The sequence below is a fragment of the Sinohyriopsis cumingii genome, chromosome 15, assembly GCF_028554795.1.
Source record: "Sinohyriopsis cumingii isolate HCF-2022 chromosome 15, ASM2855479v2, whole genome shotgun sequence".
Lineage (NCBI taxonomy): Eukaryota > Metazoa > Mollusca > Bivalvia > Unionida > Unionidae > Sinohyriopsis > Sinohyriopsis cumingii.
In genome coordinates this window covers 140860343-140873659 of record NC_142975.1, presented here as the reverse complement: position 1 = coordinate 140873659, position 13317 = coordinate 140860343, and the positions used below count along the sequence as shown (strand labels likewise).

At 34.0% G+C, this 13317-nt stretch overlaps 1 protein-coding gene across 2 annotated transcripts in view; it reads right to left on the bottom strand.

The window, feature by feature from the left end:
• LOC149782923 (junctophilin-1-like) overlaps nt 1–13317 on the bottom strand; it is a 149536-nt gene that overhangs the window by 16779 nt on the left and 119440 nt on the right. The window lies entirely within an intron of this gene.

Sequence of the window (13317 nt, the reverse complement as noted above, 5' to 3'; positions counted from 1 at the left end):
CTTGCCTTGTATGCCTCATATTTGCTGAATCGTCCAGCCCCTATCTCTTTATATATATATATATATATATATATATATATATATATATATATATATATATATATATATATATATATATATATATATATATATATATATATATATATATATATATACGATATGTGTATGTATATGTATATACGATATATATATATATGTATGTATAATTCAAATGAAATTAACACTTAAAATTAATCCTCTATTTATATAATATGAATCTATTATAATAATATTTGTTTATAATAATAATAGTAATAACAATAACAATAATAATAGTAATAATAATAATAATAATAATGATGATGATGATAATAATAATAATAATAATAATAATAATAATAATAATAATAATAATGATAATAATAATAATAATGTCTTCATTGTAAGAGGATGACATTTATTATTAAAGTGGTCTCCCATAAGATTCTTATAACAAGGCATAGATACTACGTAAAAGATGACAAAAATTGCAGATACAATAACAAAGCAAACTATATAGTTTATTTAAGCAATAAAAGAAGAGGAAAATATGCGTACACAGTAAAATTGTAATACCAGTCTGGTTATTATTACAGGTAAGTATAACGACTTGAATTTGCTGTAAGAAATTCAATCTCCAACTTCAAAAGGAACAGTATGCCATGATTTGGGACCCGATACAGACAGAGATTTATTGAAATAGAAAGTTTGAGAGAATGGAATAAAAATATATTGTTTGGAAAAAATAGAACTAAGGTCAAGGTATTGCATTAGAAGTTTGATGAGATAAGATCGATGATCGGATGCAAAGTAGAGTCTTGATTATATTAGACTGATGACCGGGTGCAAGGTAGATGTTTCTGACGAGAAACTATCGATGATCAGTTGCAAAGCAGCTGTTTGACGAAATACGATCGATGATCAGGTCAGTGTAGATATTTGATGAGATACGATCGATGATCAGGTTTAAAACAGATGTTGATGAGATACGATCGATGGTCAGGTGCAGTGTAGTTGTTTGATGAGATACAATCGATGAATAAGTGCAGTATAATTTTGCCGTTTTGTACAGCATGCTAATTTTATAGCAATGCAACTGTTTTTATTGTGTGCTTGACCTTTGTCTGTAATTGAGGGTAGAGATCTACCTGACTAATTTCGTATTTGTCTTGCTAGTAAGCTATAAATAGGTTGTCTACGTGGGTGTGAGTTCAAGACCCGCCCTGAGTATGACCCCAGGAGATTCTAGAAACGAGTATTGGATAACTTTTCATTAAGTTGATTGAGTTTTTTCATCGCGACATAGGTCAAGTGGGGATATATAAGGTTGTTTTCATCAAAATTATTAATTTCTATTTTATCAGTCTTTGTTGAATCAATTTTATAATTGTGCTCAGTTATAATTTGGGAGGAATTATTAATTAAATTATTCATTGTAATTTCAACGTGCTCATTGACTAATCAGACTACAATATTACTTTGAGATTATTGTGAATTCATTCAAAAACATTCTTGATCATATCACTGTGATACATTAAGAACGTTGGTACATCAGCTCATCCCAATAATATTGGCACATCAGCACATTCAATACTCGAATTCATTCTGAATATTCTATATGTTTGGACTTGTGATAGAATTTCTATGATTATTTGGGATTTAACTCACAATAATGTAAGTTCCTTTTACGTTTTCACTTTGTATTCTAGGAATATAAATTATTTGTACGAAACATTTGCTTTTTTTTTCCTTTTAAGACCATAGAGTCGTAACAGCAGTACATTCACAAAATGGCAACCAATTTAATATCGAAACTACTTCAGAAGATGGTGTGAAGATATCAGATTTAGAGGTCATTTTGACATCATTATACACAGTTTACGTACTTTTCTCATTGAGATTGCAAAATTAAACCACGAACAGCATGCAAACAAAACATGTTATGCAGACAAATAAATACCCTAATAACTTAGGAGTACAGTCAATAAATATCGAGAAAATACTTTATCCACAACGCTTATAAAAAAGATCACATTTGAAAGATACCTGCCCGTGTTGACTCATTTATCAGCACGTACTGAATGCAGTGACTAAATGACTAGAATACTGATAACGTACATTTGTTTCAAATTAATGAAATAACTATATATACTACATATAATGAACATTTATTTGAAAGGATGTCACACTGTAGGATTTCTTGAGGTAGACCAATGCAAGCCGTTGATTGCACTGTACATACGTAACATTTTTGACGCAGAACTTGTTCAGAGAATGGTGACCAGTTTTACTTATAGAACATTTCTACAGACGAATTGGAAATGAGGTGTCTCTTTATTAGTGGAATTACATTTTTACCTAATACATGTAAATTAAGTATCTTATTATTAGGTGGAATTGCATTTCTACATATGAACTGGAAGTTAAGTGCCTCGTTATTAGTGGAATAGCATTTCTACACGTGAATTGGAAATTATATATCTCATTGTTAGTGGAATTACATTTCTACATATGAATTAGAAATCAAGTGTCTCATTATTAGTGGAATTGCATTTCTACAGATGAACTGGAAAGTAAGTGTCTCATTATTAGTGGAATTGTAATTTTACATATGAATTAGAAATCAAGTGTCTCATTATTAATGAAATTGCATTTCTACAGATGAATTGCAAATTAAGTGTCTCATTATTAGTGGAATTGCATTTCTACATATGTATTAGAAATCAAGTGTCTCATTATTAGTGAAAATGCATTTCTACAGATGAATTGCAAATTAAGTGTCTCATTATTAGTGGAATTGCATTTCTACATATGTATTAGAAATCAAGTGTCTCATTATTAGTGAAAATGCATTTATACAGATGAATTGCAAATTAAGTGTCTCATTATTAGTGGATTGCATTTCTATATATGAATTGGAAATCACGTGTCTCATTCATAGAAGGATTACATTTCTACAGATGAATTGCAAATTAAGTGTCTCATTAATAGTGGGATTACATTTCTAAAGATGAATTGCAAATTAAGTGTCTCATTAATTGTGGTATTACATTTCTACAGAAGAGATGCAGATTAAGCGTCACATTGATGGTGGGATTACATATCTTAATAATAATTCTTTACAGTATTTTCTGGACAAGTTTAAACATGAATCTGCACTAATCCTGTGAAAATAACATTGTTCCATTTTCAAACACGTCCTTTTTGTGCATGTTGAAAATAGTAGCAACAACTTGAAATGAAAGATCCCTCATATTTAAACATAAATGAATATTGGCATCATGCCATTTATACGAGAAGAACGCGAAGAGTCTGGAGCGATGCCTTGCCTGTTGCAGTTCATTTCCTGGAATGATATCAATGAAGTGGCTGGTTTGGACACTTGCCCAATTTATGTCCGCTCTATTTCTGAGCTTATGTATATTACACTGACAGTTAAAGTATTAAAAAAAAACGGTTTATTTTACTACTTCAGTAATATGGCCAACGTTTTCTGTTTATGAATCCATACCACACAGTTACGATAAACTTCCATAACCTGGCATGCGAATCAATCGGAATAATTGTACGTTCTCTCCCAAATCGGATGTTCCACGCGATTGGAGTTAATAGAACGTAGTCCAATTGTCAGTCGAATGCTACTGTATCTTGGGATTGGTTAATACACTCGCAACCAGAATATCATTTCAGCTTTCATCAATGTTCTGGCGTGTTCCAAGAATAATCTTGCGATAAAATCGGATAAACGTTCTAAGTAAATATGCAACAGGCAATGCCCTCTGCATAGTCGCATGAAGTACGAGGTACAAGAGAAAAGACACAACAAAACAAATACGTAAGAAATTGATTACATTGTGTTATTTATGATAGAAATGTTAAACAATATCGCATAAATAAAGTAACATATATCCATCACGTAAGATCATATCTGGGGTGGGGGTGGGGGGCAAGAGTCATTTTCGTTCACGAAAACGAATAAGTTTATGTGTTCTTGATGTGAACTGACTTATTTTTCAGTGCAAGTATTAATTATCCAGTGTCAGTATAATTACTGGAATGTATATATATATATATATATATATATATATATATATATATATATATATATATATATATATATATATATATATATATATATATATATATATATATATATATATATATGTGTGTGTGTGTGTGTGTGTGTGTGTGTGTGTGTGTGTGCAGTGTCGAATTTTGAAGTACAGAAAATTTAAAGCTGAATGCATTAGCAATTGAAGTCTTATCACAGTTAAGCCAGAGAAGTCTTTGTGAAAGGTCGCTTCGAACTTTCTTCGTTCACCCCCCCCCCATGTCAGTGTAAACTTCAAAGGAACAATATTTCCGACCCAGTGAGACTGACCGATGTACCTTAACACGGTCCTTAGAAAGTACACATTTGAGCTACCAACCCTAACCGCTTGGTAGGAATCTATGTCCACTTATCATATTTTCAAAGGGAAAATTGTCACGCAATGTCGTACACAGATTCTGAGCTGTCTAAATCTGATGAAAGAAACTGTTTCTTTGGGAAAGATTAGGGTCCCTTGCCAACGATTGGGTAGAATAAATTAGGGTGTACACTCTTTAGAGCAATCTGACTTTAAAGTGACGATCCTAGTGTAAATTCTTTTGTCTGATCAATTCCGTGGAAGCCTAAAGATTAGTGCTTTCCTCGTGAAACAAGAAAAGGGACCAGTTGGTCGTCGTGTAAAAGGAAATGCATGTTTAGTGCTAGGACGCACAAGTCCTGAGAAAATACAGCGACGAGGTACGCAAGTTTAGTTTCACGTAATATTCTATTATTTGACTGCTTGTTTTATGCCAATGTGTTTGCTATGACTAGGTTTCTCTACTATGTATCGTTTATTCAGTTCATGGAAATGTGTTGATGTTAGAGTTGTTATGCAACTTGCTCTATTCAATTTCATGAAAATATGTTGATGCCAGAGTTATTATGCGATATGTTTTATTCAATTTCATTGAAAGTATTGATGATATAATTGTTATGCAATTTACCTTTTTAATTATACAATTATTAGTTCATTGGTAGAATTGATTGCATGCGATCGAAATGTTCATATGTGTAGAATTTCATATGTTTATATGAAATAACTTCCTTTGTTGTTAGGACGATACAGATCATTGTGAGTTAACGACAATTACCTAATTATATCTGATTTTGTAATGCTTGGATAATGTTGTAGTTAAGGAATACCGTGAGTTACATTTCTTTTGAATTTCATGCAATAGTAATCGAACATATAGTAGCATATGTAAATTAATACGGTAATACTTAGTAGTCACGTGGTAATTCAAGACTTGCCGCTGGAAAGCGAGGTCAATGTCCTACCATACTAAGTCAGAATTTACACGGTGTGTGGATAGCCACAGGCTCGGAATAACTTTAAGGGAAATGTATGTACATTTAAATAATAGGTATACAGTATTATGGGGTAAATTTGTCCTTTAAGGAACAGCTTTCGGAGAGAAGGATGAGACAGTCCGAAGACAGGAGTATGGGAAAAGAAAGAAAGAATGACGAGGTCAGAATAAAAGGACCAGGAAGTCCATGAAGGGGCAGAACCTAGAGTTTGGAAGGATGAATTAGGAGACGTTGATATACGGTCAAAGTGAATGAAGGTGGTGCAATCAATCGTGGATATTGCGCTCTTTCACCTTTCGTTATGATGATGTAATAAATCCAAATTGGACACACCTGTTAAATTCTACTTATATAATCTAACTTGAATTTGAACTACCGTTTTAATTTGTCCTGATTAAATTTGTTATTTTCTTGTCAAAGGGGCTCGTATTGTTTATTTCTTCCCATTATTCGCGCTCAGTTCTCTGTTGAAATTCCATTCTTCTTTCACTCCCGCCGGGCTATAATATCGTGGGAGGTCATCCTCTGGATAACGCAGCCAAACCCAATTAACAACCCCTCTTTATAAGAGGGCGACGTTACAATATACTCACTGACATTCTGGAGCACGTGGGGGGACCTTATGAGCAGTGGCAAGCTTCCCCTTTGTTCTCTCCCCCCCCCCTCTCTTCCATGGGGCCCCCATTCAACGTGCCCATTTGAAGGACAGCACATTGGTCATCGTACTCTCGCCAGTGATCCTAATGCAAGAAAACGTTCTTATACCCATTAGGATTTTATTGTGTGACCTTTTGTAGCTGTTATGCCAACAAGCCAACCTCTGGATCAATACCTGCATAAGTACACTAACCTATATGCCACCATCTGCATATTTATGGTGACGCTGATCTTTTACGGCTATAATGAAGGGTATAACAATTAGAATGATCATTTATTAGATAAGTTTAGAGTTTAACATGCGACAATCCGAGAAGGTTCACCGATATAGTATTATTATTTAAAATTACTAATATTTTTAAAGTTAGTATGTGGGTTTGTGAGATATCTGCCTTCCCGGGGGTCGGGGGTTCTTACTGCTGTTTTTCCGGGTTCTTCCTCCACCAGTTTTCTGGTGGCCATACACATCCTTTTTGCGCTGAGAAATGGCGCTAAACCCCCAAACAACAACAAAGTTAGGGGCTAACTATTCTTGGGTAGACAATTATCATTCTAATCTCCCCAACCTCTCCCAAAAAATTGTCGAGAGTGTAACGGTTACCTGCTTCTGCGGTCAGCAGCCAAGTTTTTAAACAAACAATAGTTTTCACATGTCTTAAGTGATCGCTGGAGCGCAAATACAGTGACTGCTCAGTCAATGAAAACTCATATTTTGCTTTAAGATGAAGGCATTGTTTACAGTAAATAATATCATGTGAATCGATTTGAAAACATTTGTTATTTCGCGCATACAGACCGTACTCCAGTCACATTGTCAATGTTGCTCAAATGTGTCAATATGTCAAATTCGAAAACGAGGCAGTTTGTAGCATTAGCTTATAGGGCCGAAGATGGTTGGTCAAATAGCTATGTTATCACAGCAGAAATGGACGTCGCCTTTTGTACCAGTGTGACACGTATAGTTCGATATTTTGTCTATTTGCCTGTAAATGAAAGCTATATATGATGAAAAATTAATCTTTGAGAAGAGATACGAGTTACGTCCCTTTTCGTTTGAGCCAGGTGTCGTTAAATATTTAAAAATAAATTCTCTGTAAAGCCAGGCCAAGTTTCGGTTCATGGGTCATAAAAGAATTGCCGTATACATCGTCTTGATTCCCTATTCATAATAGATATCTCATATAGTCGTATACATCGTCTTGATTCCCTATTCATAATAGATATATCATACAGTCGTATATATCGTCTTGATTCTCTATTCATAATAGGTCTTCATACAAGACAATTTTCGTTTGACCTCGACGAGCTGAGCATCTGACTAATACAGATCTTTATGTTTCTGAAGCACGTGCAGCTGTTATTATACTTAGCCTATATAGGATATAAGACCTTAAGGTCAGTCCTGTTTTACCGTCAATCAGTAGTGAGCTAAGATCAGTGATTATTTTTAAGTCCGTCGTCTGTATGTCGGTTGAATTTAGATCCCAAGAACTGAGAAGAAGGATACTTTTATTGATCCAAAATAAGTGTGTCGGCAGTAAAATAAATAGAAATGTGCATATGTGTGCGAGTGAGAGGACACATGTGTATGTGTGTCTGTGTATCTGTGTGTATGTGTGTCTGTGTATCTGAATATACTTCAGAGATAGAGGGATTCTGTACTGAATACCTTGTCAACTGTGAAACAATTAATTTTCAAAGATTCAGTAAAAACGTGTACTTATAAAAGTGACACACATGACAATAATATGAAGAAAAAAGAACAAAATGAATATAAAAGAATGAGACAATTTATATAACACATAATAACGGTGAGGTAAGACACAATGCCAAAATAAAAGCAACATGAATTCCTAAGACAATACATTCTGTACAATTTGTATGAAGAAAGATAGAAACACAAACAGATATTAAGACATGACTGCATATCAAATGCCTCATATAAAATAATTCCACATAAAACAAGTCAAAGGGTACGGACATAAAGAGCAAGAGACATGATCTTTTACAGCACATACACATTAAAATAAATATCTGACATGTCGCAGAAACTGGACACGTTATTTCTTTAGCTTTAAATTTGGTAGTGGATTGTACATCGGGTAGGTCATTTTGCGTCCTGGACCCGAACCACTTACAAGTTTTGAAAGTTGGTAGTTGAATATATATCGAGTATGTCATTCCATGAACTAGAACCCCACCACTTAAATAAAAGAAATTGTTGTGCTCGGTACCAATTATACACATCCTAGTTTTGAAACTGCTATAATACCCAGAGAAATCACAAGAGATTTTAATGCAAAGCGGTTCATAACTATTTTGTATTTATTCACCCCTCACCGTAAGCAGAATTTATATAGATAATCTCATATTAAGCAATATATATATATATATATATATATATATATATATATATATATATATATATATATATATATATATATATAATCTCAAGTTAAGCAGCATCTATACACATAATGACACGTTAAACATGATCTAGACAGACAATCTCACGTTAAACAGCATCTATACAGATCATCTCACGTTAAGCAACATTTATATGGATAATCTGTTTTCAAATACTAAGATTATCGAGTTGCTTAAGTATATCAATTATGTATGTGGTAATGACGATTCAGTGACTTTGTTATTTTGTATTTTCTGTGGTAGGCAATGACAACTATTAGAACCATAATTGATATGGAAAACGTCGAGTTTTATACAGCATTTTCCTTTATGCATTGGAATGAAAAACAAAAATAGTTCTGAACCCCAAAAGAGCTATAGAATTTGACATTTGCCTTCTGTAATTGTTGATCGAAAGTTAAGTTCTTGACAAAAGTGATACTCAGGTAGTCACAGTTCTCGACTTTTTCAACTAGCTCGCTGTTAAGTTCAAAAGACAGATAAGTGTCGGCAAGTTTTGCTTTTGTGGTGTATCCCAGCTTGACAATGTGGAGACATTTTTTATCGTCATTCAAACAATCAGAGACATTTGCAATCTAGGACAGGGCATATGATCCGATTTTATAAATAATTTTGTCAGCAAATTATAAACTATGTCTTTACGTCAGTTCTCAAAGATAAATAGGTAGATAATTTAATTAATGATAAAACGAAAGATGACACAGAACAGATACCCGGGGAACACCTGTACTGACGGCATTGAATCCGGACAGATTGTCATTAATCATAGCCATTTGTTTTATGTTTAATATATATTCAAAAAATAAGATAGATACCACCATTAACGCCATGTTTTTGTTTAACGAAAGAATGATCTGATTAACCGTGTTAATCATACCATTTTTTTAAAAATTTGTTAACAAAAAAACCCCCAGCCAATCAAAGAAACCCCGATTCCGTTGAGTGTCCCTTCCTAACGTCAGATGGACCGAATAGATATTTTTATCTGTGAAATAAATATAGAGCCGAGAATGTACATGTCGCTCTAAAATTTAGGAAATTAGTGATTCAAGGTACTGGATGATAATTACCCAATCTGATTTAAAAGTAGGTCAAATAAGTGCATATAATTTCTTTATGTGTGTTATTTGGGAAACAACACGCGCCTAAAGCAGACAGCTTGATCAAAATGACTGTTATCATGTACTCGAAAAATGAACTTGAACTAGTCCAAAGTACACTAACTTAATCAATTATTAAATTAGTTAAAATGAATTTTGCCAGAGTAGACAATACTAACTTCTGAAAGTGCATTATGAATTTTTAAATAGGAAACAAGAGTCACTTTAAGGAACTGATGCTCTACTGGGCGACAAGAGTTGATAGGAATGCAAGATAGGGCCATTTCTTTCTTGTAGCTCTTGAGTGCTGAAACTGTCTCTGATATTCGTCAGAAATAACAAGATTTTCAAAGTAGCTGTTGTAGTATACATGCTGGAAATCAGCATGGCAACATTTTCATTTTAGGAGAAAGTGGATATCATTACAAGTCTTTAGTTAAAACCGAATGTCATCATGATCACCCATTCTGAGTGACAAGATTTATAAGTCAGTCGTCATGTCAGCCATATTGAATGTATGACTCGCACACTTTTCATTCGGAACTAACTAGTATCATAAGAAGTCTATCGCTGAAAACCCGAGGCTGATATAGCCATCCATTTGGAGAGGAACGGAGATAAGAATATTTTCAAAATTTTGCTTTCCATTTAGGATCAATAGCAAGATTTATGGCTGCTGTCGCGGCCACAATGGACGTCAGATAGGTATCATTTTCATTTTAGACCAACTAGATATCATGAAAAGCCCTCTGGTGAAAACCCCTGGTAAATATGACTTTCTATTCAAGCAAAATTGTGATAGCAAGATCTTCAAGATGGCGGCCATATTGGATGTCAGACTGGCATCATTTTGTAGGACTAGCTAGATATCATAAAAAGTCTTTTAGTGAAAACCCAATGCTGATACGGCCATTAATTAAAGAGGAATAGCGATAACAAGATTTCAAGATAGCTACTGTGGTTGCCATATTGACGACAGACAATCAACATTTTTATTTAGTACCAACTAGACACCATTAAACACCTTTTATTGAAAACTTGATGATATGACCATCCATTCAGGAGAAGTAGAGATAACAATATTTTCAATACGGCTGCCCTGGCCGCCGTATTGGACATCTGATCAGCACGATTTTCATCTAGGACAAACAAAACATCATAAGAAGTCTTTTAGTGAAAACCCGTTGATGATTTAGCCATCCGTTCAGGAGGAGTAACAATAGGAAGATATTCAAGATGGCGATTGTCACAGCCATATTAGATATAAGATAGATACCATTTTTATTTAGGACCATCTAGACATCGTAAGAAGTCTTTAGTAAACCGGCATGTTGATATGACCATCCATGCAAGAGGAGTTGCAATAACACGATTTTCATGATGGTTGCCGTTGAAAGTCAGACCGGCACCATATTCGTTTAGGACCAACAAGACATCATATGAAGTCTTTTATAAACACCCTGTGTCGATATGACCATTAGTCATGAAGAAGTAGAACAAGCCAATTTTTTAGACGTCCTTTGTGGTGGCCATACTGGATGTGTGAGGTGCACTATTTTGATTAAGGACCATCTAGACCAAGGGATGATTGCATGTGTAAAGTTTGGAGTAGCAATGACAAACTTAACCTAACCGACAACGAAAAACGGACAGCTAAAAATAATAACAAAAAACTGTCGATTATGATTTTTTCCCGGAATATATCTCTGAATTTCAGAAAGTGAAGATGACAAAGTGGAGTTAGTGGCTTTTGGAGAGATGTGCACATCAGGTAAGTTAAAGCAATATATAATATCAGTCAAATTACACCCATCATTCATACACAAGAAAAAAGGGAATTAAAGTTATTTTAACAATACTTAAAATATAGCAGATCTATTTTAAATTACCAGGACAGCCAGTGATGACAAACTGAGGAATTATTTTTCTTTAAAAGGTGAAAAAGTACGAAACTATGGAGCGGAAACATCGATCATAAAGGTCATTAAATTTCATAATTTCATACTAAGGTAAGAAGTAAACAGCCTTTATTATTAGGAGCACTACACAAAATGTTTATATAAATTCTGAAGACGGCAAAGGATAGCCCTGAAGATGAAAGATTGATGTTCATGTCGACTACATATGTAATAGTTAGTTTCGTAAATGGTAGATAAACCCTTGAAAACTCATACGAAATACACAGATAAACATGCTGACAGATTTCGTATCTATACGACAAGATTTATGTGGACAACGCTGTCTTGCAAATGGACAATACTAGTCAAATAGTGAAGAAGAAAAAAAACTATTTTCAAGACAGAATAGACAAAAGTACGGGTAGTCAGATAGATGGTGCATAAATTCACACACTTTCTTTTCTGCAAAAATTGTCGCCATATATCAATATAACCAGGTACATTTCCAGCAGTGATTTTTCTCCTTTCGTTTTCAGACTATGCTCTTCTAGAAAATCAATCTCAATGTCAATTCACAGGTGTTGCACTCAGAAATATTCCCCTTTTAGTGCCAGGGAGAAGAAGGGCTTTTTCTTTTTTTCTTTCACTCAAAGAACATTCTTCGATTGTAAAGTACACTTGAAGCCTTTCAAGATAAGCTCTAGGGTTTGATTCATAAGAGGTCAATATTGATGAAGAAAACGGTCAGAGCATTATGATGGATTCCTGTTTGACAATCACTCGACAGGCCAAACAAAATATCATCTACAGGCATTAAAATACACACACGTATGATTTGTTCATACATAACTTCAGCGTTCATATATTGATCTACAAGGCTTCATCCTCTATGATTTCCGGAGCTAATAAATTTGCTTGCGACAAAACTAATAAAGAATTAGTATACGACTTTTTAGGTTTTTATTGACATCGAAACATTGTTTGACTTACTATATCTTGCGCTTCTGTAAATCAACAAGTACACGGGCTCAGATTATTTCTCGCAACTACGTTAGCAGTACATAACTGTTCCCGTTGGTTGCAATCACCGATTAGCGAGTGCAGTACTCTACAGTCATGGGTTCTCGCCAGAACAGCGGAGATGTTTTTTGTTGTTGTTATTGTGGTTGCTTTTTTTCTCTCTGGTCAAGCCCATGTTACCAAGAACATTTCGAAGGGATTGATTATATATTGCCCGAAACGAATTTAAAGGAATTCATGTTAAGTCCGTTTATTTTTTTAACGCTTTTATTCCCTTGAACTACCTGGTATTGAAAACATGTCTACTATTCTTGAGAGACTCAAACATACCAAACTTCGTATAAAAAAACACAACAAATAAAAATCTTTTAACACAATTATCTCAGACAATGTTAATATATACGCCCATTATAAGTTTGGCATACAGTTCGCTTTTAAAATGTATACAAATTGAGATAAGAATTTATAATTGCTTGTGCTGGCAGATTCATCAGCCAGTACAGATAGAGGCTTTCCAATTTACTTTTTAAAAATGCGTGTTCTGCATGTACTTTTGTCAGCTTGCGAAATTTTATCTTCTAGCTGTTATTCTATATTCAGGTGCATAATAATGAAGATAGTATTTACAAGTAACTAACATTTAAATTTTTCTCCTTTAGCAAATACTAAATTTACAAAATGATCGCCGTGGTGGCCATACTGGAGGTTAGATCGACACCATGTTCATTAAGAACCATTTGATATCATAAGAAGTCTGTTAGCAAAAACTCGGTTGATGCGACCACGCATTCAG